Here is a 14442-nt window from a genome sequence, read left to right as displayed (position 1 = left end):
CTAGAGTCACTCCCTTCACCAGTACCCTTTCATCAGTAAGATATCCATACTTTCAGCTTGATCAGCCTGGGTCCTGTGATAGTACTTGTGCAGAGTTACTGCACAATTGAAGTTTGTTGTGTTCAATGCATATATGGGACTCAAGAAAGTGCAAGGTCTCACATCTTATGTATGCTGGCAATACAGTGATGTATCTCATCAGACAGTAGAATGCTACAGCTGCTAAAAGACCTACCCAAAACCCAGTTAGAAGAACTGAACCGAATCCTAGCATACTAGAGAGAACCACAATAATATACATGGATGAAGGAGGACTGGATCAGCACATTTCTTATCCCTTACTCCAGACAAATGTCCACATTTCATTAATTAAATTCAGAATTTGAAATAGTTTTTGCTAGCAGTAAGTATTTATACCTTATTGTTCAACAAAGACTTGGCTGAAGTCAACAATGCCTTTACCATGACATCTTAGAGTCATTCAGAAACACAACTGTCAAGGACTCTTGATCCACACTGGCAAACATCAATTTAGGTAAGCAGGAATCCTTCCATTGGGATTAGACTCAAAATTTTAGTGAACAGGATCAAGGTTATAATACCTACACTGGACTTCAAATACACTGTACTGAATTGAACAAATTCTTCTTGATTTATAAAGTTATGTATTAGCAGAAAGAAATCACTTTTCACAGAACGTGGCAGTTGAATTAATTAGATTGGACAGTCTCTTACTAGTTTAAGAAAAAGAGAGACATACTGACTAGCTGACTCTGACTGATCCTTTGTTCAGGACCAATGTGCTTCAACTGATACGTCATTGTGTGTCCAGCTGTGTCTGCGTAATAGATACACATCACACTGCTTCATCTGTTTCCTTCAACTATTCTGTACAGAACCAAAGGTAACACAGGGATGAGCTGTAACACACCTGTCTGAAGCACAGCATGAGGAAAGGCAAGCCAAATATTTAACTAAATTAATAGCAGTCTTTCTAGTAATTTTAAAATATGCACCCACTATTCACATGACAACAAAACATCCCAGAAAAGAAAAATGGTGCCTTGACCCACAGCCCATTCCATGTTTTCCCCTTCTACAATATATAGCTCTTCATTATGTATTTGTTTAACAGACGCTTCAGTCTAGAAGGATGGTTTCTAGCTCCCAGTTTAAACAATTACAATGGCGCATACTTGACTAACAGATTGCCTTAGCAGACCTTAACAATTCACAAACTTGCAGAGGGAACATCACAGAAGCAAAAATGCCAGTGTTTGAACTAAACAACAGCAAACTGAAGAGTGAGCATTGGCATCTAGTTTTACTTCATGACAGTGATCCCAAAGAATTCAGTAGTACTTTTCCCATAGACGTTACAAAACCAGTGCTAACTCCTTCTCCTTTTTAATGCTTGTATCATTTAGTTACAGACAAAAAAGCATGTATCTGAGCTGAATAGAGATGAATGTTTTTAATAAGATTTTGCCAGACAAACCCTGTTTTCAAATATATAAAATGTATTTATTACCCCAATTAACCTACACTTATGCTACATATGAAGTAAAGCAAACTCAGGTCATTAGAAAACTAATCAACATGTTTCTAATGACATGTTAATTCATGTGGATTATACACCTTCCCCTCTCAACATCTCAATAAATTCATTCTCCTTCATCATTAGTTTTTTCAAGATCCCAGTTTTAGTACTGGTTGTCTATGTGAGTACTCTAGAATAGCACCATAACTTCTTTTATCTAAGGCAAAGCAAACTATATACATACACATGAAGTGGATATGTAACAACCTTACATAAATAAAACAAAAGCTGATAGCTCCCCTTCAGAAAAATAACCTATCTGTCTTCAAAAAGAAGAAAGGAATACTTTTGATTTCACAATACAGCCTGGCACCATATGTTTCATTTGTGTTGGGTTTTTTTTTATTTTTGTTTCTCTTCCGTCTTGAAGGACTAGAGCAAGCTCTATTATGCATGAATTCAGAAAGCACAAGTCAGCCAAAAGTCACAGATCTCTCAGGATAGACACAACCATCTGTCATTTCACAGCAGGAGAACAATAGTAGCTTCAGTATAGACACAACAAGCTCACACAATCCTTACACAGCCAGCCAGAAAATCTGCCTTAGCTGATAGCTAGCTGCCTTTGAAACTCCAGGCAGATGTTCCTGTTTAACACCAGGATCAATTGCTGCTTTCTTGTTTCTGTATTTTCAAATTCCTCATTTGTTCATAGCAACCAAAATACTGTCAGTTTACTGCTTGTAATCTCTACAGAGCTTTGGGAAAATCAGAACTCAAGACACAGAAGCACAGAGTACACTACTCCTTAATCTGCAATTTTTCTACTCTTGGGGCCTATTTTAAAAGTAGGTGATCCATAAAGCTTGAAAAAGACTGTGCTTATATTTGTATAATGATTTTCTAGAGCTATGCTCAGCAGCCTCCAATGATCTTCTCCATAAATCTGTTTAACAGACAGCATACTGCATTGCTTCTCTACTGTTGAAAAAAATCAATTTTTATTTTTTTAATGATTTATTTCATATCTGTAGATCTTGAAAACAGAAGTTCTAGACAGAAAAAGAATTATTTGTAAAACACCCTAATGTAGTCTATAAGTGGCTCAGCAGAAAAATTGGCAAAGTATTGGTTGCTGTACAAGTAAAAGAAAGTGTTACTGATAACACTCAGCCAATTTACATGTCTAAAAATAACGTCACCAGGCCCATCTGTAAAACTTTATTTCAGTAGTATATGTTTGGGTTGGTTTTTTTTTTCCTAACAATGAGTCTCATTGGGTTTTTGATTACAGCAAATTTGCAACACTGGCTCTGTGTTCTGTCACAGTTCCCACATTTTCCAGAAGTAAACAAATGGCTCTTTTTAAACAACAAGATAGTGCCAGTGTCCTGTTCCCTACTGTAAAGTTTGCCCCATTGAGAATAAGCTTCTAAACCAAGATTGACTGCTAGTAACTGAGGGCACCCTGAAAACATACACCCTGGAGTACCTTCAGAAGTCATTGTTGGGATTTAAAACTAAGCAAATTCCAAATTAAGCAAAAGACTCTCAACATGACATAACTTTACAAGATGAAGGCTGACATGTTACCCTGTAAAAACCTCACCAGTTTTTGTTGAAGAACACTATCATCCACATTTCCTCTTTTAAAGGACCACAAAGACAGAGAATGGTGATGGTCCAGGAAAGGAAAGAAAATAAAGAAGCTTGGGAAGGAGCAAGAATAAAATGCTCAAAAGACGAAATATACGTGTATTACAGATAGGAAGTATGCTTTATACAACATTTGAATTCCAAGCTTTCGCTTCAGAAATTTATCTGTGCCTCCCAAATATTTCTGGAAACTTTCCAGGCACTGGATGTAAAGTTCTCCCTTACCAAAATCATTCCCCTTTTTGAAACCATAAAGTAAACTCATTTTTCTTTTGACATCCCATAAAGATATAGTTCAGTCCCACCTAACTAGCAAAGGCAATTAATCATGCATTAATTCTTAGTCCTTTGAAGTTTGCTGGCTAGGAACAGTATATAAAACTTGAATAAAGAATATCTCAAATCCCAAGACAGAGTATGTATATCACAGCAGGGGAAAAAAAGGCAATGAAAACTCTTTTAGAGGGGCTTTGTTTTAGTTTGGTTTTGGATGGCAGGGGTTGTTTGCTTTCTCATCTGTGTTGAAGCCTGGAATAGCCTGAAGCCACAGACAGCACAGATTAAGCAGGGGTAAGAGTGCAGTTAGAAAAGTCAAAAGGTAACAGCGAATCAAATTCTTTGCAGTTAAGCAATGGAACAAGAGTTAAACCTGCCACAAAGGAAAATTGAATCTGAAATACCTGCTTTTCACTTGTATCCAAATCTGTTAATATGGTTGGTCACTTTCCTCATTGCCATATTTTAAGCCCAGTCAGCAACTAGGTACCATGCAGCCACTCACTCACTCTACCCCTCCCAGTGGGATAGGGAGGAGAATCAGAAAAAAAAATAATTAAAACTCATGGGTTGAGATAAGAACAATTTCATAACTAAAGTAAAATAGAATGTAATACTAACAACAATAATAAAAAAAATAATAAAATATAATAATAATAATAATCGTAGTAATGGAAAGGAATAAAATAAAATAAAAATTAAAAAAAAAACACAAACAAAAACAACAAAACAGAAACAAGAAAAGACAAGTGATGCACAATGCAATTGCTCACCACCCACTGACTGATGCCTGAGCACCAGTCGGCCCCTCCCAGTCAACTCCGTCCAGTTCATATACTGAACATGACATTCTATGGCATGGAATATCCCTTCAGCTAGTTCAGGTCAGCTGTCCTGGCCATGATCCCTCCCAACATCTTGAACACCTGCTTGCTGGCAGAGCATGGGAAACTGAAAAATCCTTAACTTAGAATAAGCACTACTTAACAACAACTAAAACATCAGTGTGTTATCAACATTATTCTCACACTAAATCCAAAACACACTGTACCAGCTACTAAGAAGAAAATTAACTCTGTCCTAGCTGAAACCAGGACTAGCTTTTTGTGAAGCTGTATTACATTACATAAGCCCTGTATTTTCCAGTAAGAGACACTTTCCTAAATAGCAGATTATTTTAAGCATACTTCAATTAGTTTCTCATTCTGCAAAACCAGCTATGATCTACCTAGTAACAAATTCAAACTCTAGAAGGTCAATTTCCACTTTTTAGCAAGATTAACTAAGCTGAATTAGTTGTTGCAAATATCCTTTAAAGAAAATAAAGTTTCAAGTAAACATTACAGTTTTCCTTTTTCCTTACTTCAAGGTCCACAGATGCCTTAGAATGGGACCTGTGCCTCCAGGAAGCATAGCGGAGAAAGTCTTCCAGTGTGGACATACAGCACACTGTAAATGAGCATCATCCCTCCTTCGTCTGCTCTTTTCCCCTCCACTTTTCTCCCTCTCCTATGTTCCCTCGGAAATTAGATATACTGATAATAGCTGCAGTAAGTAAGGACCAACACTGAAAAAGAAAAGTGCACAATACTGAATTAGCACTTGACAGACAACTAGATCCTTACTCAAGTTGTACAACTGTTCAGGGCAGAAAGTTCCTAAAGGACTCAATAGTGATATTAAAATGAAGGAAGAACAGTTTTCAAATTAATACAAGAGAGTGAATGGCCATGACAGTTACAAGGAATAGTTTAATCATTTAGAAACATTTATTTTTCCTAGGAAAGTTCTCAAATTCAAATAAAATCTCCCAGTGGAGATGCAGTAGATCTCAAGATACAGCAAGACATTTTAATATAGTGTTGGGAGAAATGAAGTCACAATCTATAAACTGCAGGGCTGGAATAATATTTGTACCTTAAGGAACCATTTAATGCTGGGATCTTACAAAGAATACTTTTCTTGTGTATGTTAATATCATCAGTATAATATCATCATACTTTTGCCCAAAACTCTCATAAAAAGTCATTAAGGTTATGCTCCACATGTTTAACACAGTATTTAGCTGCTGGACTTTACATAAACCAGTACAACACTTGTTGACATCTTTCTGAAGCCTAGCTCAGCAATGTACCACATCATCCAAACACTCCTTTTAAATCCACACAAACCCAGATGGAAGCCTGCTATTCACCAGGAAACTGCCTCTGCCAAGGTGCATTTACAAAGCCTCTGTTGTTTTGTTTAACAAACCAAACAAGTTCTCCAACCACAAATGTACAAAAACAGTGTCAGGGCCACTCTCTCAGTCCTATCTTTTGTTCCATTATGGGTGACCACTGAAATGATGGGAAAAATTTCAAAAATCTTATCCAAACACAGCCTTAAAAAACAAACAAACAAACAAAAAAAGGGGCAAAAAACCCCACCACTTCCCACTGTGTCCTCACATGCTGGCTGGCAGAAAGGGATTATCATTAGTGGTTTCCATATGCAAACAGACTTATCACAAACTCATTGGCAGGACTCATGATGTGCTACATACTTCCACCCGGCTGTGAGAGCCACTCTGCCTGCTGGCACTGTCACACAAGCACCAGTCCATCTTCCTTCATGTAAACACAAGAAGTGTGTGGACAGTTCACAAAGCAACACGAAACTTTGATTGCCCTTGCACAGGGGAATCTCTCTGCAGGTCAGGAATAACTGCAGCTTTCATAACAAGTATTGACGTACTCACATTGTACGACCACCACGTGCCAGCTATTCATGTAGGCAGGAGCAGTGTGACACCTCAGTGAGTGGCAGGTAAATGGAGCAGACCCCCGAATGCCCTTCACCTGAACTGAATCAGGAGGATGCCTTCAAACAGAAGTTGCTCTCTACCACCAACAGATGCAGAAGCAGATGGTCCCCACAGCAATAAAGATGCGGCAGGGAGACATCCACAGTCACCAGATAAGTAACTCAACCACTGAGTACGTCTCTACAAAACAGCAAGTATTTTGATAGGTCTCAGGAGGCGCTAGGCTGTTTCTGTGATATCACTTACTTCTCGCTGCCAACAACTGTCTCTTCCATTAATGTTTTTCTAGGGCACGGCCTTGAACCTGGAAACGCCCACCTCAGCGTGGCCAGCGCCACGTCTCCCAGTCACTCCTCAATCCAGAGTCCTACGTAGAGGGGCCACAGCACCACGGCTCTCCTTGTTGCATAAAGCACTACTTCGATTTCCAGGAACAGACCAGCTTGTTTTCCTCTTTCAAAAACTAACATTACTGCTACTATAATGCTGGAAGAAGAGATACCCAAGGGAGAATCAAACGGTAACGACAGAAGTTGTGAAAACAAAATGGCTTCCTTCCATCTGCAAAACATAACTGCTGGGGAGGGTGAAGGGGGAATGCTTTGAAGAGGAATCTCCACATTAAGAATTTATTTAGATGTGTCAGATAGACAGCATCCTGCTGTGCTTGTCCCCAATTATCTGGAAGCAGAAATAAGATGGGGAGCAGACTGCAAAGCTTTGATCTGAAGTGGAGCAAGGCCGGTTTCATGATATCAGTCATGTCATGGCCTTTACAGGCAGCCAACACTGAGATCTGTTCCTGAAACTCACATACATCTTAGAGTCTCCTGTATCCATTGACCTCCTTTGATCAAAAGGATGAGTAGTCCCTTTTGCACCCAAAAGGAAAGCATGTGGTAGAAGAAAGAGGCCTGCATATAACCCCAAAGCTGCAGTTTCAGCAGCAGCCCAACTAGTTTGAAGGCTTCTTCACACTCGAACAGGAACACATCAGAGGCCTTCCCCCTCCTGCCCTCCTCCCCTCCCACTGCCCTGCACCTGCCCACGCAGTCCCATCTCCCTCCCTCCCTTAACGCCAGCATGCGATGTACCCTCCTAGCAAGACACTGCATTTAAAAGCCTGGATATTTTTTCTCTTGAGTTAGTTTGGGAGAGGGGAGGAGCGGGGCTGGTCACAAGCAGAGCCAGGGTATGCCTTCGCTCAGTTCTGGGGGATTGAGACACTGGGCCGCTCTCAAGACTGCCCTCTTCGAGTGCCATTGGAAAAGGTTGCTTCATCTATGGGATTTTAAAACATCTCTAATTTGCCCCATCTGTAATATTTTTTTCTTGTATCATTTGACAGGAGTCTGGCCCACACCGTTATTTTTTTCTGATGAATCCAGAAATCGCTGCTTTCTATTAGAACTGCAGTAGTGAACGAATACTCAGCCTTGGTAATTGCTCATACTAAGGCTTTCTGCAGTCATGGCAGAAGATAAACAGAAACTCTTTCAGATTTAGGAGAGACCTACCTAAAAATGTTATTAGCTTGCTTGCTTGTTTGTTTTAACTGACTGAAGGGTACAACAGTTTAACACAAAACAAAACCATTTTCTTATTGAGTAACACAAACATGGTTAAGTTCATAGCACACAATTTCATTAAAATAAATCATCTGTAAATTAAGTAATAAGGGCATGCTAGTATTATGTGTCCTAAATATTTTAACATAGACATATTCACAGTTATTTTGTGCGGTAACCAACAAATGGATGTAGTTTACAAATGTGTGCATAAAATTACGCCTTTTCAGGGACAAATGCACCTTTCACAGTTTAGTTAGAAAATACAATGCTTCCATGGAATGTTATACCTAGTGCCTGCCACTTATCTTCATTTGTTTGAGGAAACTAAGTTTGAAGTATACGATAATAACTGCTAATGATTTACTGACCTACCTTTTTTAGGATATTTAACGTTACAACAAAACACAAACCCGCATCTTTCACCTCTACTATGCAAGCATCCAGGATCTCCTAGAATCTCACATGTATTTTAAATAGTGGTTTAGAATTACAAGCTTAATTAAGGACCAGGAATTTAAATGGCCTAAACTTATCCACCAGTTAACAAACTAATTTATCTGACCATACCTGAACACATATCTGATCACTTGAAGTATGCCCCAAGTGATAAAGCACTTCTGGTGTGCGATTTTTAAATCTAGAGAGACAATGCTTTAAAAAACCTGCTGATTTACCACAGTTTGGAACATCAGCAGCAGCTCTTCAATGGTCGAATGACCAAAAAGCTAACAAAAAATTATTTGTGTCATACCATCTGATTACTCCTACTTAAAGGAGAGAGCCAAAATGATGTCAGATTAAACTTGATACCCAAGCTCCCCTACTGCAAGGGTGGATACCCTCTGAAGATAAATTCTCTCCTAAAAAACAAACATCAAGAGCTGAACTTTATGGGAAACAGACCTCTATCCTTGTAAGCGATAACAAAGTAAATTGTGACACTGGAGGAACCCCCTGTCCCAATCTAGATAAAGAAATCTTTTTTCAGATAAGATTTCACTTGCATCCCTCTTTACAAGCAAGAGAATTGGCAAGCTTGTCTCTTAAGAGAGCAGAGATTTTACAAAAAAAAAAATCACCAAAACCAACAACTTCCCCCCCACCCCCCCAAGCTTTCAAGAACACCTAATTATCACAAACTTACCACAGGCTTGTAATATAAATACAATAGCTCTCATAACAGATGAGATAAAGACACAAAGATTCCTGTAATTCTGGGAGTAACAGAAATGTATGAAGTCATACTACACAGAAAAACAGGCATATTAACAAAAACTGTGTAAGTAGGACAACAGCATTCAGTCCAGCAACACACATGCCATGAGCCACCCGCTGGCCAAAACTCATCAAGTTCAGTGGCACTCTTAACTACATCAAGCTTCCTGAAACCTGCCTGCACTCAATCCTGTTGGAAATGGTGGGATGTTTTAGTTCACTGGGTCAGAAGGCATTCTTCAGTCATGTTCCTTCAAGATGATCAATATCCCAAATAAAAGGGAAAAAACACTCAAGAAAAGGCCATTCTGTATGCCTTTAGCAGAGCCCCACTTCCTTGCTCCTACCCAACCACAGCAAGACTTACCTCCCCAGAAAAATGTTTCTTTTTTTTCTCCTAGATACAACCAGCCTCCTTACAAAAGAAAAAAAAAATTACAACCTCCACACTCCTTTTCCTGATCAGATACCAAATTAACCTGATCCTTTTCTTTCTAGCGCTCCTCTCCATGTCAAACTCCTATTACAGGTGTTTCAGAGAAAAATCTGACAGGGCCATAGTTTTAATTAATCCTCATGTGGCCAGTATACTACTTACTAAATACAGTGAAGCTCAGTTCTGAGTAAATACAGGATAAATCCCCAACAGTCTACAAGATACTCTAGATTTTAAACCCATCCACAAAAGAGTTGGTTTTAAATCAAGTTAATGCACTTCCAATACATATGTGTTTCTGTGTCTGTGCATCTGTCATCTGCATCTCTAGCAAGCAAAACTCCATAGACGTTTAGTTCAGTAACTTAAAGTATTTTCAATGTTTTGGGAGAATGAAAAAAAAAACAAACACAAAAAAAACCCCAACAGAACCCTTCTCTGGCAACAACATGAAATAAAATTAGACCCCACTGTAGTTCAGAAAAAATTCTCTTAAACCCAAGAGTTCAGTCAATAAACATTAGCCCCTTACATCAAGTGTAGCTTATAAATGATCAAGCTCTAACAATGCCCACTCTAGAGGGTCAGATAAAATCTATTGCTTGTTAATTGGCAAAATATTTAACCAGTCTGGCTAATCACTTAAAGAAAGTTAACCCCTTGATTCCATGTGTTTAAACATTAACATTTTCAGTCTGCAGAAAGTATAAGCCAGTTACCCTTAAAAAAAAACAACATTTGCAGCATGTTTCCTTTAATCTGGAAATACATACAATAGCCACTAGCAAATGGCAACACTTACACATGAAGTAACTTTTTTTAAGGTTTACTTTAATTATAACTAGGAACCTGGTGGTCTGAATGCTATTTCTGATTCTTTATGATCCAAGAAATTAATTTAAACCAATTTTCTCAATTAAAGTCTTTACAATCTTACATAACAAAAAAGCAAAGCAAAAAGTCTTTACAATCTTACGTAACAAAAAAAACAAATTTAAAAAAAAATCTGAAAAATTTACCTGGTGAAACATTTGAAGTCAATGGTTGGATAAATCTCATTTTCTCAGCAGTGTCTTCTCTTATACTTCTTCAGGAAATGATTACCAATATTAGAAAGCAAAACCTTTTTTTTTTTTTTTTAATCCATTTCTGACAATCTCTTTGGAAAAATTAACATGTTAGCACAGCTCCAAGTAAACATTCTTAAGTAATCACCAAAAGCAAAAGATATGCTAGAGAATATATGAATTTTACCTTAAATCCTAGCATGTTTAAGAAAACCAAGATTAATTCCCTTTGATCTATGATAAAAAGCTGTCAGGGATAGTGAGCAGTACATCTTCCACTCATTTTTACTGGAGCCATTGGTTTTCAGCTCCTTGGAAATAATCAAGCCTTGAATATGAGGAATGTCTTGTGGTGATAAACAAAGGATACATAACAGCACATACTTCCAAAATATACTAGCAAATGCCATGTAATTCCCTTTTTCTGGTGATACCATGAGTGGAATTTTCAAAGACAGCCGATAATTAGGTGTGTACTTAACGTTGCTTATGCTGGCACCTAAAATTAGAATTGGGAGGAAGTTAGCTTCTGAAACACAAGTCTAATGAGACAATGCGGCAGCAGCCAGCCTGCCAGCCCACCCCACAGTGCTGACAGCTCAGCAGCCAGCTTTTTGTTGGGCTGGAGAGTTTCTTTCGCTGGTGCCAAAACATGGGCGCTCTTCACAAGCAGAACTGTACCAGAAGCCCAACACCTGCCTTCATCACCAGCCGCAGAGAACAACCCAAAATTCTGATTAAATTGTGAGAGGGATGTGATGCTTTACATTCCCCAGACTCTTTGGACATTTTACATTGTTCACATATTTAAGAAGTCACCTAAACCTGGTCATGCTCCTAAGCACAGGGACCAGAAACAGTAACTCCCCACTTGAGACTGCAAGCACCACTTCCGACTGCAGGCACCAGCTAAAAAGACACACAGGATCAGGTTCCCTCAACCATTTTCTCCTTCCTCCTGGTTCTCTTGCTCTCAACATGAGTGGGTCAGCTTCAATAAAAGGGGAACGTCCTCCAACTCCTCTCCCTCAGGCAATTCTGTATCCTGGTGGTGAGAAAACACCACTCGGAGGTGGTGACCACACACGGGTTCCCTAGCCTGCAGCGAGATGTGAATGCAGATCATCCATTTTCACTGCAAGCACGCCAACTGGCAGGCAAAGGGAGGTGACAGCACTACCTCTTCAACCAATATGCTGTGGGACTATGGGGCAGGGCACAGATCTCTCACCTATTTGTCCTCAGGAGAGTATCCCAGGTTGGTAGACATGAGCAGCACCCACCAGCCAGGTACCTCCACTCAAAAGGTAGGCAGGAGAGAAGAAACATTTTCCATGGGCTAATTCTGCAAGCCTCACCATTCCTTTGGAGATCTCTGGTTCTCTACCAACTCTACAAACACTGCAGGCTCAGGTGCTGAATTTTTTGGCTCTACATGGGATTTGTACACGGAGTTGCTTTGAAGTTGTACCCAGCATTTTTATGACTTAATATATTGGTATATCAATTTCTGGCAGAATTTTAAAGCAAGCCATTCTGAAAACAAATTTATGGAAGAAAAATAAGTCAAGGGAGAGAAAGATTCAGTTTCCTTTTACATGCATGACTCATTTTAATTATCATCCTGCAGGCAGATCAGTTAATTGCCAGAAACAACTGATTATTCACTCCTTTTCTTGTTAGATAAAACTCACTGCACATTCAGACTGAAAAAATCATTACATGAACTAAAAAGCAGACCTTGCTTGATATTTCTAGCATTTTTACTTTCTCTTGTATTTTTACTCTCTTTTGTATTTTTACTCTATTTTCAAACTATTGTTTTTGCAAAATAAGGGTAAGTCTACATTGCTCAGGAATGTTTTTCATTTGCTTTTTTAACATCTGAAATCAGTTAAATCAGATAATAAAGCATTATACTATCTATTTTTTAAGCTAAGTATCCAGATGTGTCTCTAGAAGTTTATATTTAAATCAATATATTATGAAGGCTTTATTTCACAGCATAACTCAGTACACAGGATTTTCTTCAAAGCACTACATCAGATCAAGGTTTGTTTTTATTTCACTATACCATAAGGGATCTCAAACAAAGCTAACTTAGCAGGGAAGGCCAAAAAAGACAAGAATTTTAATTGCTTTTGGGGGTTGGATATTTTGTTTTGTTTTATTGTGAAACAGCAGAAGTCATGCTGGAAAGAAAAGACTTAAAAATCAAATAGACCCTTGGTGACATGGCAAGTGCTCAGCTAAATGCCAAAACCAGAACCTGTAACAGACATACAATGGAATGACAACAACAAAAGCGCCAAAAAGAGTATCTTTCCTTCTGTCCTGAAGGAGTTGTGTATCGCAGCCAGGAAGACACCTTTTTTTAAGAAATCAAATACACATGTTGGTATTTCAGCCTGGAAATAAGACATGGCAGGTATAAATAAAGCAGTCCCCCAGCTGCCACAGTTTATTATTAAAGAGTAATACATCTAGAGAAATTATTTGGATTTTCAGAATAATTTTCAGAATAATTTTCAGAAATTCTCAATTATACCCAGGTCTTCAAGAATGTATCATTTCATACAAGCAAAGTCTCCAAAAAAGCGTTCAAGCTTGTGAGAAGGAAGAACTCTAGGCCACAGGTTGCTGCCAAGGTAAGCACTAGTGGGGTCCATCTGGTCAACTAAACGTGGCAATACTGCATTGATGTGTAGTTGACTGCGCTACAGGAGGGACTATCCCAAAACAAGCTCACCAGGGTAGAAAGCACAGCCAGCGATGCACTGGTGATCCTGACTGACATGAAAGCAGTGCTACAGCTCAGCCTATTTCAATCACTGGTAACTTTTTTTTTCCGTCAGGACATTTTCTAGAGTTCTCAAAGTGTAACACCTTAAGGGACTTCCATGTTCATGAGTACTGTACGGTGCACAGATCAGTCCAGATCTGTCCAGTCCAGTCATATGTCCAGTCTGACATATGAAAGCCATGGTTTTGTCAGATGACCTCTGTGCAAATACGCACAAGCTACACATATAGCTAATCTTCTGACCAGCAAGTGAAATGGGTCCTGCACCTGGTTTGGGGCAACCCCTAGTATCAATACTGGCTAGGGGATGAAGGGATTGAGAGCAGCCCTGTGGAGAAAGACTTGGGGGTACTGGGGGATGAAAAATTGGACAGGAGCTGGCAATATGTGCTTGCAGCCCAGAAAGCCAACCATATCGCAGGCTGCATCAAAAGAAGTGTGGCCCGCAGGTCAATGGAGGTGATTCTGCCCCTCTACTCCGCTCTGGTGAGACCCCACCTGGAGTACTGTGTCCAGCTCTGGGGTCATCAGTACAGGAAAGACATGGACTTGTTGGAGTGGGTCCAGAGGAGGGCCACAAAAATGATCGGAGGGCTGGAACATCTCTCCTGTGAGGAAAGGCTGAGAGAGTCGGGATTGTTCAGCCTGGAGAAGAGAAGGCTCCAGGCAGACCTTGTTGTGGCCTTTCAGTACTTAAAGGGGGCTTATAAGAAAGATGGGGACAGACCTTTTACTAGTGCCTGTAGAGCGACAAGACAAGGGGTAATGGTTTTCAACTAAAAGAGGGCAGATTCAGACTAGATATAAGGAAGAGATATTTTATGATGACCGTGGTGAAATGCTGGAACAGCCTGTCCAGAGAGGTGGTAGATGCCCCATCCCTGGAAACATTCACGGTCAGGTTGGATGGGGCTCTGAGCAACCTGATCTAGTTGAAGATGTCCCTACTTACTGCACGGGGGTTGGACTAGATGACCTTTAAAGGTCCCTTCCAACCCAAACCATTCTATGATTCTGTGATTCTATGAAATAGATTCATACCTTACGGAGCCAGAAAGGAAGGACTGCTATG

The 14442-nt window shown here is 39.4% G+C and overlaps 1 protein-coding gene across 3 annotated transcripts in view; it reads right to left on the bottom strand.

The window, feature by feature from the left end:
- Nucleotides 1–14442, bottom strand: part of LHFPL2 (LHFPL tetraspan subfamily member 2) — a 125706-nt gene that overhangs the window by 87750 nt on the left and 23514 nt on the right. The gene's annotated exons all lie outside the window — the stretch shown is intronic.

This window comes from Buteo buteo, chromosome Z (assembly GCF_964188355.1).
Source record: "Buteo buteo chromosome Z, bButBut1.hap1.1, whole genome shotgun sequence".
NCBI lineage: Eukaryota > Metazoa > Chordata > Aves > Accipitriformes > Accipitridae > Buteo > Buteo buteo.
The sequence above is the reverse complement of the archived record's forward strand: the minus strand, read 5'-3'. Positions and strand labels throughout refer to the sequence as shown.